General features: G+C 37.8%; 1 long non-coding RNA gene across 4 annotated transcripts; it reads right to left on the reverse strand.

The window, feature by feature from the left end:
* Nucleotides 1–2,392: 2,392 nt before the first annotated feature.
* LOC107783825 (uncharacterized) lies at nt 2,393–16,328 on the reverse strand. Of its 4 annotated transcripts, XR_012701747.1 has the most exons (6): nt 16,178–16,328; nt 15,436–15,518; nt 15,225–15,312; nt 14,136–14,210; nt 4,711–4,798; nt 2,393–2,606 (listed from the first exon to the last, which is right to left on the reverse strand). It is a non-coding gene; the product is annotated as an uncharacterized LOC107783825 (long non-coding RNA). The 4 variants fall into 4 exon arrangements; XR_012701748.1 differs by lacking the exon at nt 4,711–4,798 and having other exon boundaries at nt 2,395–2,606; XR_012701746.1 differs by lacking the exon at nt 2,393–2,606 and having other exon boundaries at nt 3,136–4,798.
* Between the last annotated feature and the right edge of the window lie 1,068 nt (nt 16,329–17,396).

Here is a 17,396-nt window from a genome sequence, read left to right on the forward strand (position 1 = left end):
ACGATACAATAGGTTGTATCATCCAAACAAGTCGTAAAAGAAGACAATGAGCTACTACTGACGAAAAGTGGGCATGGGGGGTTTGGTTCGGAGGGTGGATTTAAAATGTCTTTTAGGTCTTACGTTGACGGATCAAAACTGTAGTTAATGTTATGAAAATAATTATAATATGGATGTCCATTTATTACTCCACTATAGATAATTTTTCTGAAAAAAATTATCCGTTTGGTACTCTATTGAAATTTATCTACAAGCAGCTCAATGAAATAATTTGTAACAGTTTTTTATTAAACAGACAAGTTGCAAGCAGCTCATACAGGCAGCTTACAAGCAGCTCAAGAAAAGCCTCGCAGCTGCTTCCTTTCTTCTATAAATAGAGGAGTTTTCAGTTCATTATGTACATCAGTTTGAAGTTGAATAATATATCAGTTTCTCTCTATACTTGTCTTCGGTTTCTTTACTTTACAGTCTTTATTTTATAACACATTATCAGCACGAGACTCTCACATTTTGAGCACTTACTTTGAATTTAATTTTTATTTCGTGTTCATCTCCGATGTAAGGCGACGCTCTTACGTCCGTGGTTAGATCTTGTTCATTCCTAGCATCATAAGGCAGATTATATCCTTGAGGATGTGAGTTTTTCTTCTTGGCAGTAGTGATGTAGATATCACTTACATCTGGAGTGGCCAAATTTGTGTAATTTAATTTGACCATTTTGCTTATATTTTTATATTTTTATTATCGCTTGCTTGGTTATATGTTACGTATACAATACATATTTTGGTATTTATTTTCATCCTTATTATCTTAATAAAGGAATACAAAGTGGATAACATTGTTAGATCCACTTAAACTCCAGCAGAGTTTGCAAGAAATATACAACCACGAGAAGCGGTTATATTTCGTATATCTCATTGTAACTAAGTTTTGTTAACCACCAAAAGTGGTATATGCCTATGATCACAAGAAGTGATAATTTAGGCTTTCTATGATTACAATTAAAGATAAGCTAGAGAAATATTCTCAATATTACATGCACGCCTCGATTTGCTCCTGAAGTAGTAAATATTTTAAAAAAAGGTTGAAGCATCACAATTTGATGTGATTAGTGCGCGTTCGGTAATTATGTTCGATTTCCTCAATGATGAGAATTTTTGATAAATATTAATCTATTCCCTGAAGTGAATGTGATAATATTAATAAAGCCATAAATATGAACGTTCTCTTGTTGTAAATATATTACAATTCGCCTCCAGAAGAGTTATTATGATTGAGAGAATATATACTCAATATTTTATATTTTATATTTGCTTCTAAAAAAGTAACACAATTGAAATTTCCTCCTGAAGTAGGAAAATATTTTGAAGCAATATCTTTCTATGCTTAAACAAAATAATGAGCTATTCAAAGTTATTTTTGAAGCACATTTTCATTCCCTGGAATGAATGAAGAAATACCACAACTCACCTTCTGAAGAGATAGAATAATAGAGGATATAAATATTATTTTTATAGCATAAAGATCATTGCCACACGTACTTGTTGTACGTAAAACATCTTGGATAATTTTATTAAGTATCATTCTAAGGCAAAAGCATTCTTATAGAATACTTTCTACTACAACCACATTGATATATTATGATTAGTTGTTATTAACTACCCCGAATAAAATAACAACTCATGTATATTTTCTTAAAGGATGTAATGACTATATGGTTGCTGCTTTGATATAAAATATTCAAATGTTAATGGCGTTTCTCCCTGAAGGAGATATTTGTCACAAAGTTGGTAGTAAAAATATTGAAATTCTTGATTTCTGACATTTATAAATTTAGAATTGTCTTTATATTATTTATTTGATTATGATTTTCTCTCGTGATACCAGAAGTGTTTGAGCTATATTTGATAGTACAAAATATATCAAAAACTCCCGAAGAACTAATTGTTTGTCTAGAAAATACGTGACACCATCTACAAAAAAAGACTCATTTTGTGGGGATTATTTTGTTGATCAGCAACGGTTTTCGACCCCCAAAAAATAAATTGTGGCGGTTTCAAAAAACGTCATAGTTACGTTCGCCACAAGCTTTTTTGCGGCAGTTTTGTACAACCTCCATGTCGACCGCCACAAAATAAATTTTCAATTTGTGGCGGTTTATAAAACTAATTAGCGGCAATTTGTAACCTCCATAATATGATTTCAATATTTTAAAAAAATAATTTGTGGGAATTTATAACCCTCACAACTTGATCTCAATCTAATAAAAAAAAAATTAATAGTGGCAATTTGTAACTACCACAATATCTATCTGATAGTTTATATTCGAGGATTCAATAAATAATTTTACTAAATAACTCTCACAACAGAAATCAAATTCCATTAAAAATATCAATACTAACAAACATCACAATTTTAAATTCACATCAAACTAAAATTATACAAATAAATGTATGATAACTTGAACATTATACAATAAAGAGTAGATCCTCATCCTCAATAAATAAATATACAAAGTGCAATGTACTTGGTGATTTGCATTGTTATAGCTTGATGCTACTCTTACATCTATGAGGGGAAGTAAGCTCGCTCTCCACATCACTAAGCTGAAATAATGAAACAAAATTTTTTGATGAAAAACTTATAATTGACTAGCATTTTGACAAACCAAAAGCACAAATCCAGTTACATAAATAGATGAAAGCTCTAATTTTTTTAACAAATTAATCTGTCACTTGATCTAATCAAGGCATTGAACAGAAATTGCTGGACATTATCACATGAATAAGAGCTAAAGTACAAAGTTAATTCCTCGTATATCATCACAAATCTTACCTCAACGAACTACTCTACTTGGCAACATAAATTCTGGCCATATTCATGAAATAAAAAAACCACTTATGTAACTATTAAAGTATAAGTCAACCTATATAGTTTTTCTAACATTAGAATTCAATAAATAAAGTATAAGTTATAATCCAACCGAATGATTAAAGGAAGATGAAAAGTTGAACGCTAACAGCACCGGAAAACTCAAGTAGAAGAAATAAACGGATAAAATAGGAGCCATTAACTAATTGTCACGACCCAAAATCCAACTAGTCGTGATGGCACCTAACCCAACCCGTTAGGTAAGCCAATTACCAACTATCCAATTTCAATAATAATTATTAAAGCAATTTAAGTGAATAAGGTCTTAATCTTGTACAATCCCCAAGAACTGGTAGTACAAATCATAAGCTTCTAAGAATAGAGTATACAAAACGGAAATGAAATAAATACATAGTCTGTTTGAATAATACATAAACATAACTTTTATAAATCTAAGGCTACCCTGAACAAGGGACAGCTACAACAGAAACGCAAGTACATCTTCAAGTCCCGCAACCATCGAGCACAGCAACAACAGCCAACATTTGTACACAATGTGCAGAAGTGTAGTATCAGTACAACCGACCCCATGTACTGAGTAAGTAACAAACCTAGCCGTAGGTTGAAAGTAGTGACGAGCTTCTACCAAGGTCGGGTCCACAACCAATAGTCCACAACAACATAAAGTAAATAATACCAGAAGTAACTCAGAGATAAAATGCTTAGCCAAATCATGATTTCAAAAATAATAGTTCTTTCTTTCAAATACATTAGTGAAAACCCATGTCGTTTGACGGAGTTGCCAAAAATATGAGTAGTTTGAAAGCAATAAATTTATCCCAAAAATCTTTTCAATAATAAATAAGATGTTTTATTTTCCTTCGGATAATCCGTGTAAAACAAATGCATCACTATGCCCATCTGTCAAAATATGTGAAAAATCATGAATGATGTGATGCAGTACAGCATGAGGAAACACCTCTCTATGCCTATATGTCATGTGTGCATGCCAATGCGATGCAACTCAGTGATAAAATCATATACAGTCCCTCGGGCAAACCTCACAGTCACTCGTGCCACTCGGGCATACCTCAAAATCACTCATGCCTCCCAGTCACTCAGCACTCGGCACTCGGCACTCGCACTCAGTAGGTACCTGCACTCACTAGGGGTGTGTACAGACTTCGGAGAGGCTCCTACAACCCAAGCGCTATAATTTGCACGGACAACTCACGTGCTATAATAATAAAGTATGTTGCATGCGGGCAGCCCCGATGCACACTCATCCTCACAATCAGGCCCTCGGCCGATATCAAACATGTTGCGGCGTGCAGCCCGATCCGATAAATATGCAACATGCTGCGGCGTGCAGCCCGATCCTATAAATATACTCACAAATCAGGCCCTCAGCCTCACTCAGTCATCAATCTGTCCAGTATGTCATGAAAAATAGACCAAAAATGATGATATGATGTATCAATAAATAACAACAGAGATTGAGATATGATATGCAATGAAATGAATATGAGTGAGTATGAATTTCAATTTAACACACTAATTCACAGCAATATGACCTCTGTGGGTCCCAATAATACTAGTACATAGCCTCAACATGATTTTTAATATGCTTTTCAGATCAATTTCTTTAACACATAAAACCGCATGGAAAATGTCAAGATTATTTAACTATAAAATTACACATAAATAATTACGTCACAATTTCTATAGTGCACGCCCACAGACCCGTCACCTAGCATGTGCGTCACTGCCCAACAATTCATAAAAATACATATATTCAGGGTTCATACCCTCAACTCCAAGATTAGAAGAATTACTTACCTCGAACAAGCCGAATCCAAAGTCGAGCAAGCTAAGCAATGCTCCAGAAATTCCATTCTGCGCGTATCAACTTCCAAACGGCTCGAATCTAGTAACAATTAATTTGATTCAGTCCACACAATTTATAGGAATTAATTCCATATCAAAATGGTAATATTTTCCACTAAATCCGAAATTACGCCCCAAAAATCACCAGTGGGCCCACGTCTCGAAATCCGACGAAACTCACAAAATACGATAACCCATCCAATTACAAGTTCAACCATACTAATTTCACTCAAATCCGACTCCAAATTGGTATTCAAACTTGAAAAATTCATTTTGTGACATTATAGAAATTTCCTTCTATTTCTCTTGAAGATTCAATAAACTTATGCCAAAAATGAAGATTAGTTCATAGAATATAATCACAAGGGAGTTAATAACACTTACCCCAAGTTGTGTGGAAAATTTCCTCTCCAAAATCGCCCAAACCGAGCTCCAAAATGTCCAAAATGAGAAACAATCTCGGAACCCTCGTTTTAAACACTGCCCAGGCATTTCCGCACCTGCGGTGCCTGGGCTCGCACCTGCACATCCGCATTTGCGGAACAAATTGCGCGCCTGCGGACAATGCCAACCTTTCAAAACCCCGCATATGCGGCGCCCTTCTCGCATCTGCGGGCTCACAGATGCGCAAACCCTTCGCACCTGCGTTCGCCCCAGGCCAACCCCAGTCTGCATCTGTGCCAACACCTTCGCACCTGCGGCCTTGCAGATGCGGCAAATTTCTCGCACCTGCGAGCACTGCCCAGACCCACTCTTGGCCGCTTCTGCGGCTTATTTCACGCGCATGCGGCTTCGCACATGCGATCAAAAGCTTTGCAGGTGCGATCACACTAGTAGGCAGTAGTTAAATGATAGAAACTGGAGTACCATGTAGCCTGACTATTTCCTTGATATACAACTAAGCTGTTACAACCCAAATTCGCATACCATAGATCATGCCGTAAGTTAGTCGATGTAAATCCAAGAAGAGATTATCTTTGAGATGATAAGAAGTTAATCCTATTGATCTTAAACGATACAAGGGTGTATAAGAGTGGTTAACAAGTATTAGAAGTTAAACGAATCAAGGATGTTGTAACCTGTATTTTCGAGTAACACTAGAGGTGATTATCTGTCCCAAGAGGTCTTGTTTTAATGTATTTGAATCATATAATATCCGTATCATAAGTCTTGAAGTCAAGCGAGTTATGAAACAAAAGTCGATAAAAGTTGTCGCAACTTAGGTTTATAATTTTACTTAAACTTTAGGTCAAATGTTACTGCATTTTTCTCCCAATGTGCTTGGAATTATGGGGTGATCTACCTATCAAATTGAAGATCTATGAGTCTAGTTTCCAACGCATTAAACCGTTCGTCGATACGATCTCGGAATAGAGAGATATTCGCGTTTTCGCGAGAGTGCGCCAAGCTGCTCTCTATGGGGCCCACAAAGGCGGTTTAAGACATATGGACATATATAAGATACCTCAACCCCATTTTAAGTCATTATTTTTCAGTATATTCAGACCTTATAACCCTAAAAACAGTCTCTCAAGGTTCTCTCATGATCCAAGACCCAAACAAAGGGCAAACAACACAAATCAAATGTCGGAAATCCCGTGGCGCTAGTAAGTTTCTTGTTCTTCTTGTTGTTGCTGATTTTTTGTGTTGTTCCAGCTCGTGTGGGAGGTTGTTTTAAGTGTTTTATGTTCTGTAAATACACCTTCAAGTTTTTAATATCAACCCTAGGTGATTTCAAGTCTTCTAAAGTAATTCTAGTGCCGAAAAACCCGAATTAATTGCTAGTTTCGCTTCCTTGTTCTTGTGGCAGAATTGAAGGGATATTTCGTGGAAAATTAAGGTCAAATTGGAGTTGTTCTTTCTGTTTAAAGGTAAGGAACCTCTTACTCTATATATATTTAAGATTATCCAAGTTGTGGCTAAGTCGTTGATGCTAGAACTTGTGAAATATATATATCGAAAGGCTTGGTAGTAATGTTGTTAGTTGGTGGACTGTTTTGGAGGCTCAATATGATTATTAATGATGTTGTTTGGGCTGTTTGGTGATTGTATTGACTTGTGGGAAGTCATATAAATAGGGAAGGTGCTGTCCGTTTCATCGTAAAATAGGTTGCGGTCGATACATAATAGTTACGACGCTTAAACGATAATGATAGTGTCATTTCTCTTATTGTAGACTAAGGAGTCGTGACATTTGCATAGCTTAAGGTTGGGCAGTATATACAAGGTATGTGAGGCTATCCCCTTCATTTTTTTGCACGACTCCAATTGTACATAATGTAATGAACGAGCTCCCAAAGATACTCTACTCTTAGAAGCTAGCAGTACTTACATTGCTGCCCTTCTTATGAAATGATTGATATTGATGTTACTTCTCTTATTCTTATATTATCAATGTTGTTGGTAGTTCCTGATTCTTATAAGATTCTTGATGAAGAGTTAATCCTAATAATGTGTACGAAGGATACCGATCTTATGTCACTCCGAAAGGTTAAAAATGTGATTCCAATGAGTCCAGCATGCATCATATATATGTATCTATTTTACTCTACCGAGCCGCGCTATAGTCGGCCGGGTACGGCACCTATTGTGCAACCACTGATCAGCTGGGTTTTACCGAGCTCCACATGGCCGGGTACGATTCTACCGAGCCCTATGATGGCCGGGTACGTTTTACCGAGCCTATTACGGCCGGGTACGATATGATGATGGTGATGCCCATAAAGATGTATGTTTTAAAAGTTTATGAATATATATGTATGTATCATGTATTTCATGTCAGTAGCCCTCAGAGGTACCCAGATGTCACAGGTTGTATATTCTCTATCCCTGTTTACATTACTGTTCTTACCTATGCTTTCCTGCCTTAGATACTCGGTACTTTATTCGTACTGACGTCCTTTTTATTTGTGGACGCTGCATGTCGTGCGGCAGGTCCTGATAGACGGGTAGACGCAGCTCCCCCATCACAGTAGGTTATCCGGTTCAGCGGTTATTGGCGAGATCCCTTCTCCAGACTTGCCGTGGTCTTGGTATGCATTTTTGTTATAGACATTATGGGTATGTCGGAGCCCTGTTCCGGCAATGTTGTAGCACTTATGTTCTTTTAGAGGCTCATAGACAGGTGTCGACTTATGTATGGTTTGGAATGCCTTGTCGGCTGATTTTTGTTGTATAGTCTTTCATGGCAGCATGGTAGCTCGTACCTTATATATAGTTTCTTGACAGTCTTGTCGTCCCATGTTATGTATGTTCATGACATTATCTTTCATTGTTGGATGTTCATGATCCATGTCTACTATTTATATTGATCTTGTCGGCCCTTAAAGATAATAAGGAAGGTTAGATAAAATGTATGTTGGTGCTCGGCAAGTATGGCCCGGGTGCTAGTCATGACCCTCCAGTTGGGTCGTGACACCCGGGACCTCAACCAATTGTATCAACAAGTCCCATAACATAACACGGACCTACTCGAGTCCTCAAATCACACCTAACAAAGTCGAAACGATGAATTACACCTCAATTCGAAATCATTGAACCTTGAAACTTCAAATTCTATAACTTGCGCCGAAACACATCAAATCACGTCCGATTGACCTCAAATTTTGCACACAAGTCACATTTCACATTACGAACCTATTCCAATTTCCATAATCGTATTCCGACCCCGATATCAAAAAGTCAACCCCCCCCCCCGGGTCAAACTTCCTAAAAATTCAACTTTCGGCAATTCAAGCCAAATTCCACTACGGACCTCCAAATAATTTTTCGGACATGCTCCTAAGTTCAAAATCACCATACAGAGCTATTGGAATCATCAAAACTCCATTACGGGGTCATTTACACATAAGTCGACATTCGGTCACTATTTTAACTTAAGCTTTAAACATTGGAACTAAGTGTTCTAATTCATTCCAAAACCTCACCGGACCCGAATCATTTACCCCGGCAATTCACACAACAACTGTAAAGTACAATTTGAGCAGTAAAGGGGGAAGCAAGGTTGTAATACTCAAAACGACTGGTCGGGTCATTACATTCTCCCCCACTTAAACATATGTTCGTCCTCGAATGTGCCAAGAGTTATTTTCAAGCCATCAAATCACCGTTCCATCTTACCACACACGTACCCGGGGGTGAACCCGCGTCACCCTATCCCAGATAAGGCTTGACTACACAATGCAACTAAAAATTATTAATTTAACCTTAGCCCATAAACCTTGGAGTTTAATTTTCAACCTTTAAAATTTCTTTCAAGGCACAAATCTTACATTTACACACCGTATAAGTCCAAACAAGTTGTATCGAGCTATAACTATAACCACGGATATAATCAACCAACATATTACACAACTCACATGCTCGTAGCACCATTCCTGATCGCAGTGACTACTCCAAAACCAACTGCATACTAGTATTAAACTCATATCGAACCAAACCTCATCCCAAAACTTTCGTACACTGTTGATAATAAAAGAAACACGCGAAATTTCATGACCACTTACCAGATCAACAAGTCATGGAGCCCTCTCGCCCCAACCAGAACCATAATCCCTTTCTGAGCCGACTTTCAATATTATACTCCCGAATATACCGAAATCAAACCTGATAGTACCCATTCTATGTCCAATGACCTTATATTACTAAACTCAACTGTTCCATAGACATGCCTCACCAATATAACTCAGAGCCACAACTTGTGCCATCCGTGCACTAATACGCAACAATTCAAATGTACCCTGTCATGGAAAAATGACCCAAATGAGAGAACTCCCCCGCCAGCTTAACAAGTACCTCCACAAAGAAACGCTGAAAATTAATCATACACAGTAGAACCATCACCCGATTCTAACACGAGGTTCATGTTATATACTCCGAGCCACCCTGCTCCAAATAAATAACGACAGAGAGGCAAATGACAAAAATACCACACAAAACCTGAAAGGACATAACCATTACGCTATCGATCATGTAATACCCAAATACTCATCACACTCAAATTCCGCTATAAAGCTCAAATAGAACTGCACCATCTGTGCACATAACCAATGAATCACAACTCCTCGTAGCATAAAGGAGTAACTCACAGATCATCTCAGGACACGAATAAGCTCAACATCAACCGAATGACACATCCCTCAACAATAGCAGTATGGAGCCAACCATTCCGGCTCGGTGTAGAATACACATCTTAATTAGGCCTACTAACGGACCGCCAAATCAACTCGGGTTACCCACAAATAGATAAAACTTCTTCCGAAAATCGAAAATAACTGAATCATAACACATTCTATCATCTGGCTAGCTCCGGCCACAACTTTACAGTCCACAGCCATGAAACAATCTGCTCCTGGGAACTCCCAATCTCCAAATCTATAGAACACGCGAATCACCATATTTGATTCCATTTCCACCGCCCGAATGCCTAACACCTCTCTCATACACGATCATCCCACGAGAAATACTTTAAAAGTTCTTCCGTGCCACTTGATAAAATTTGAATATTAGCAGTCTATCAACAATGTGAGTACCACAATACTAATTTATACATCTGTAAGTCAAAATACAATGCGCCTTCTGAAGTCTGCCCCTTTTTCATATAACACCAAGTAGTAATAGTATTCATCTAGTTATTTGAAACTGTCCAAGTTGTCCAACATTCGTTACCTTCTCTTCAAGACTGTACTGCCACCTTGTACATGAAAAATCTAGCTTTCGTACAACACATAACATCTATCTTGCCATCATGTGAAAAGCATAAGAATTTTATTATCAACTTTGAGTCACCAATAATTTACATACTATTTTAGTTAGAAACCTTTCTCTTGCTTCTTTCCAGGAGGAAATCACAATTCACAACACGTTCTCCACACCGATAGAAACCATCAAGAATACTTTGGAATTCATTTGCACATAATCAAGCCCTTAAAACTAAATTTCTCTAACCCAACCAAGCCACGCAGTTCGCCAAGTCCAGGTGTATTGCCACAAAGCAATTATAGAAAACCCTCACGTCATAAGCACCCAAAGAACCGATCATATCCATTATCATACTGATCCAACCTACTACCCAGATGTCCTATTTTCTCCGAGTCCCTTCCGAATTTATCTTCAAATTGATACTTCTTGCTAAAATACCACGATCTTTAACCACAACTCACCCTACAAACCTTATCATAGAACCACAACGCCATACGGCCCATAAGCAATTGTATTCTTCTTAAGCACTTTCAAAAATACCACAACTATAACACTCACTCTAAGGCTACCCTGAACAAGGGGCGGCTACAACAGGAACGCATGTACATCTTCAAGTCCCGCAACCATCGAGCACAGCAACAACAACAGCCAACATCTGCACGCAATGTGCAGAAGTGTAGCATCAGTACAACCGACCCCATGTACTGAGTAAGTAACAAACCTAGCCGTAGGTTGAAAGTAGTGACGAGCTTCTACCAAGGTCGGGTCCACAACCAATAGTCCACAACAACATAAAGCAAATAATACCAGAAGTAACTCAGAGATAAAATGCTCAGCCAAATCATGATTTCAAAAATTATAGTTCTTTCTTTCAAATACATTAGTGAAAACCCAAATCGTTTGCCGGAGTTGCCAAAAATATGAGTAGTTTGAAAGCAATAAATTTATCCCCAAAATCTTTTCAATAATAAATAAGATATTTCATTTTCCTTCCGGATAACCCGTGTAAAACAAATGCATCACTATGCCATCTGCCAAAATATGTGAAAAATCATGAATGATGTGATGCAGTACAGCATGAGGAAATACCTCTATATGCCTGTATGTCATGTGTGCATGCCAATGCGATGCAACTCAGTGATAAAATCATAAACAGCCCCTCGGGCAAACCTCACAGTCACTCGTGCCACTCGGGCATACCTCGCAATCACTCTTGCCACTCGGGCATACCTCACAATCACTCATGCCTTCTAGTCACTCAGCACTCGGCACTCGCACTCAGTAGGTACCTGCACTCACTGGGGGTGTGTACAGATTCCGGAGGGGCTCCTACAACCCAAGCGCTATAATCTGCACGGACAACTCACGTGCTGCACGGACAACTCACGTGCTATAATAATAAAGTATGATGCAGGCGGGCAGCCCCGATCCACACTCATCCTCATAATCGGGCCCTCGGCCGATATCAAACATGATGCGGCGTGCAGCCCGATCCCATAAATATGCAACATGTTGCGGTGTGCAACCTGATCCCATAAATATCCTCAAATATCAGGCCCTCGACCTCACTCAGTCATCAATCTCTCCAGTCTTTCGGGCTCATAATGTCATGAAAAATAGCCCAAAAATAATGATATGATGTATCAATAAATAACAACAGAGACTGAGATATGATATGCAATGAAATGAATATGACTGAGTACGAATTTTAATTTAACACAATAATTCACAGCAATATGACCTATGTGGGTCCCAATAATACTGGTACATAGCCTCAACATGATTTTTAATATGCTTTTCAGCTCAATTTCTTTAACACATAAAACCGCATGGAAAATGTCAAGATTATTTAACTATAAAATTACACATAAATAATTACATCGCAATTTCTATAGTGCACGCCCGCATGCCCGTCACCTAGCATGTGCGTCACCTCCCAAAAATTTACAAAAATACATATATTCAGGGTTCATTCCCTCAACTCCAAGATTAGAAGAGTTACTTACCTCGAACAAGCCGAATCCAAAGTCGAGCAAGCTACGCAATACTCCAGAAATTCCATTATGCGCGTATCAACTTCCAAACGGCTCGAATTTAGAAACAATTAATTTGATTTAATCCACATAATTTATAGGAATTAATTCCATATCAAAATGCTAATATTTTCCACAAAATCCGAAATTACGCCCCAAAAATCACCAGTGGGGCCCACATCTCGAAATCCGACGAAACTCACAAAATATGATAACACATCCAATTACAAGTTCAACCATACTAATTTCACTCAAATCCGACTCCAAATCGGTATTCAAACTTGAAAATTTTATTTTGTGACATTATAGAAATTTTCTTCTATTTCTCTTGAAGATTCAATAATCTTACACCAAAAATGAAGATTAATTCATGGAATATAATCACAAGGGAGTTAAGAACACTTACCCCAATTTGTGTGGAAAATTTCCTCTCCAAAATCGACCAAACTGAGCTCCAAAATATCCAAAATGAGAAAAAATCTTGGAACCCTCGTTTTAAATACTGCCCAGGCATTTCCGCACCTGCGGTGCCTGGGCTCGCACCTGTGCATCCGCATTTGCGGAACAAATTGCACGCCTGCGGACAATGCCAAACTTTCAAAACCCCGCATCTACGGCACCCTTCTCGCATTTGCGGGCTCACAGATGCGCAAACCCTTCGCACCTGCGTTCGCCCCAGGCCAACCCCAGTCCGCATCTGCGCCAACACCTTCGCACATGCGGCCTCGCAGATGCGGCAAATTTCTCGCACCTGCGAGCACTACCCAGTCCCACTCTTGGCCGCTTCTGCGGCTTATTTCACGCACATGCGGCTTCGCAGGTGCGATCACACCAGTGGGCAGCTGTTCCAGCATTTCCTTAAGTCCAAATTTGATCCGTTAAACGTCCGAAACTCACCCGAGGCCCCCGGGACCTCAACCAATTGTATAAATAAGTCGCATAACATAACACGGACCTACTCGAGGCCTCAAATAACACCTAACAATGTCAAAACGACGAATTACACCTCCATTCGAAATCATTGAACCTTGAAACTTCAAATTTTATAACTTGCGCCGAAACACATCAAATCACGTCTGATTGACCTCAAATTTTGCATACAAGTCACATTTCACATTACGTACCTATTCCAATTTCCAGAATCGGATTCCGACCCCGATATCAAAAAGTCAACCCCCCGGTCAAACTTCCCAAAAATTCAACTTTCGGCAATTCAAGCCAAATTCCACTACGGACCTCTAAATAATTTTCCGGATACGCTCCTAAGTCCAAAATCACCATACGGAGCTATTGAAATCATCAAAACTCCATTCTGGGATCGTTTACATATAAGTAGACATCCGGTCACTATTTTAACTTAAGCTTTAAACCTTGGAACTAAGTGTTCCAATTCATTCCAAAACCTCACGGACCCGAACCATTTACCCCGGCAATTCACACAACAACTGTAAAGTACAATTTGAGCAATAAAGGGGGAAGTAAGGTTGTAATACTCAAAACGAACGGTCGGGTCATTACACTAATAATTAGTTAAACAAACCAAGCCAGTGTCAAAATCTTTTGGAGCTAACTTCAAACAAAAGAAGCAACAAAAAAGTTCCAAACTTGAACAGAAAAAATAGAATTTATATGCTACCAACTTACTTCAACGTCTAATTTGTTAAGGGACTTAATCAAATTTCACCGACATGAATTCCATTAGTATCTGTATCAGTAACACTGCAAGAGAATACGAAATAAATTACTCTTAATAACATACAGTAACCAAGGGAAAAGAAGTGAAAGGATTGAAAATGTAGGAGATAACTTAGTGACATCTCAACAATCGAATTTGGAATTCTTATTTGATTAGTTTCTTTTAGTAGTTTTCTTTTCATCAGTTAACCATCTCAGTATCCTTCAAAATTATAAGAAAGCAATATCATTATGCTAATTAAATAATTAGAACATGCCCTTCATATAATTGGAGTTGACAAAATAGATAGCAGAACCAACGATCACATAAGAGTGTCAGGGACCTTTCTTATTTCTTAAAATTGTTGTATATTTCAGTAACCAGTAGTCTTAGGGATAAGAAAAATCCAAATGCAATCAATTTAATAGAAAACCACCACATATTTATGTGTGTTGTGAGTTTAGACTAGTACATCAAGTTTGCATCCACCTTTAGCCACGTATGTAGAAAGATGTCAATGAGCCAAATGTGTTACTTGTTCCCGAGGCTACCATTTTCTGTTTCACTTAAAGTAGTGTTCAATGCTGCAAATGTTCTTCCAATTATTCGCGCTTTCTATAAGTCGTGAAGTTTGTTATACAAAAAATAAGCTTTCTCTAAAACGAACACCTGGCCAAGAAATGAGTTGAGAAGCATAACTTACAACAATCCTGAAACCTTTGCCCACATATTCACCAGCGAAAGAAATTTTATTCACCATGCTTGTTTGCACCCAAATAACACATGCATCATGAAAAGGGAAACAGGAAGGAGTATAACAAAGATAGTTCTGACTAATCATTGAAATTTTCTTTATAATCATTTCTAGATGCTTCAGATAAGTCTTAACTCAAAGTCGGAACTACTAACTAAAGTTTAATCTCTAGATTTTCACTGATAATCACGGTTAAACAAACATGTTGGAATTATTTAGATGCTTTATTTATTTGATCAAAAGTACTCATGAATAAAAAGAAATCCAGACACATTTGTAGAAGCAAACACAAGGAGTGCTTTACCTTCACGAATTAGCTCAAATCTTGGATGATCAATCCGTTGCTTTAGATTATCCTTTGATCCATTGGAGTAATTTTCTACAACAATCACCTGAGCATATGCAAAAGTTAATGTAATTGTACTGAGTATGCAATCATCTTCTAATCATTTTTTATATACAAGGATGCAATAGTTGCAAATATACAACAGAAAACCAAACTTAGAAGATTGTACCTCATTCTTCTCATTTTACATTAGTTTGTCAACAAAGGCGAGAGCCGATAGTCTAGACCATCTACCAAATTCCTCATGTTGGTCTGTGATTATGGCAGTTCGTGAATAGTAAACAATGCTAACTAATATCAGAAAATTACACTAGTATCCCGTAAAGCAGCCTTGATTAAACATTAATTAGAGTACTACATTATGAAGAGGCTGGGAATCAAAATTCTACTTAATTATAACAAGAAGGAAAACAAAAAATCAATTCCTAGACCATTAGACCATCAATCCCCAAGCTCGACCAACTTACAAACAATTCAAAAATCAAACCCAAAACTTAGTAGTGCTCAAAGTCGTTGGACAAAGAAAGAATGCATTGCGTTGTTCCCCGTACTTCAAAATTCTAAATATATAATCCATCCAATAGCCAAAATAGGGAAAACTTCAATCAACCGTAAAAGACCAAAGATCTCCCAAATACCACCTAATACAAATATACAGTCTCTCACTAGAGAGCCTCCATTTAAACGCGCACAGGATTCCCCCACAACAATTCTTAAAAGGGTAAAATTACAATTAGACCTCAAGCGAAGGAACCCACACAAAATTGAACCAAAATATAACACAATACTAGTAATAATACATAAATCCGCAAGCATATCTTAAATAATTTTGAGTATGAACTCTTTAACGAATAGTAAATAAAGGATATATAGAGCAACTGAAAATAAAAAGAATATGACGAAGTACGAACCTTTGTTGTTCTGATTGCGCCAACTTTCTCTCAGTAGAGAAGGTGATGAAGAGAGGAAATTTGGGCCTGAAAGATTTTGTGAGTTGGGGAGAGGGAATTGTATCCTGAAAAAAGGGGAGGGTGGGAGTGTAATTTTGAAGTACTTAAGTGTTAAGCCCGGTAAATTTTATAATATTTCATGGTGTCGGATTAGGCTTATGTGTTTTGGGTTGAACAATGCAACGGAAAGTAAAGAAAATATTTTGGTGGAACAGTGCAATTCTGCGGTCCATTATGCGACCGCAGAACCACTCTGCGGACCGCATAATGGCCGCAGAGTGAGGCAGTTAATTGGGTCAGTTGGAAGCAACTATGTGGTCGACTATGCGACCGCATAACTGTTATGCGGTGCATTATTCGACGGCATAACAGTTATGCGAACCGCATAGTGACCGCATACACAGACAGTTCTTTTGGATATTTTGTAACCAATTATAGTCCGCACATCGGTTATGCGATCGCATACCTTGTTCCGGAGCTTCATTTTTGGGTTTTTAAAATCCGACCCTATTTCGTTAAATACAATCTTTGGATCATTTTTGAGCTATTATCTGACATTTTAGAGTGAGAGAGGGTGCCCTAGAGTGAGAAGGTTTTCTCCAATATTTGTCCTTCAATTCTTGCCCAAGTTTTGGAAGATTAAGAAGGGAAACTCACTAGGTCTTCATCCTAGATGTAAGATTCTACATCCTAACCCTCAATTTCAAATTTTGTGCAGAAATGGATAATAAGCAAGATAATTTATGGGCAAGAGGATTGGTTATCTTACATACATGTGTTATCAAAGGATGTAGAAAGATTGTTGAGATAAAAATGGTAAATATTGGGTTGTAGGATGATGAAATCCTCCATAAAAAGGGCCTTGAAACCTTAATGCACACCTAGTGTTTGATAAAATGCTCAAATGAGCTAGAACCATAATCATCTTCCTAATTGTGGTTCAATTTGTTATATTTCTAAAATAGATTGAAGTTTCTAAGAATTCCGGAACGTGTTAGAGTTTAAGGAAGCTCAATTGAGGTATGTTGGCTAAACTCTTTTTTAAGAGTTGTAATTCTCATTATCCTTGTAAGTTCCGAGATGTTGATTATAAATCGAGTATTCCGATAAGTTTTGTGATGAAGATATATGTTCAATTCGTATTTCAATTACTCTTATCATATTGCATTATAAATTGAGG

The sequence above is a fragment of the Nicotiana tabacum genome, chromosome 2 (assembly GCF_000715075.1).
Source record: "Nicotiana tabacum cultivar K326 chromosome 2, ASM71507v2, whole genome shotgun sequence".
NCBI classification, from domain to species: domain Eukaryota; kingdom Viridiplantae; phylum Streptophyta; class Magnoliopsida; order Solanales; family Solanaceae; genus Nicotiana; species Nicotiana tabacum.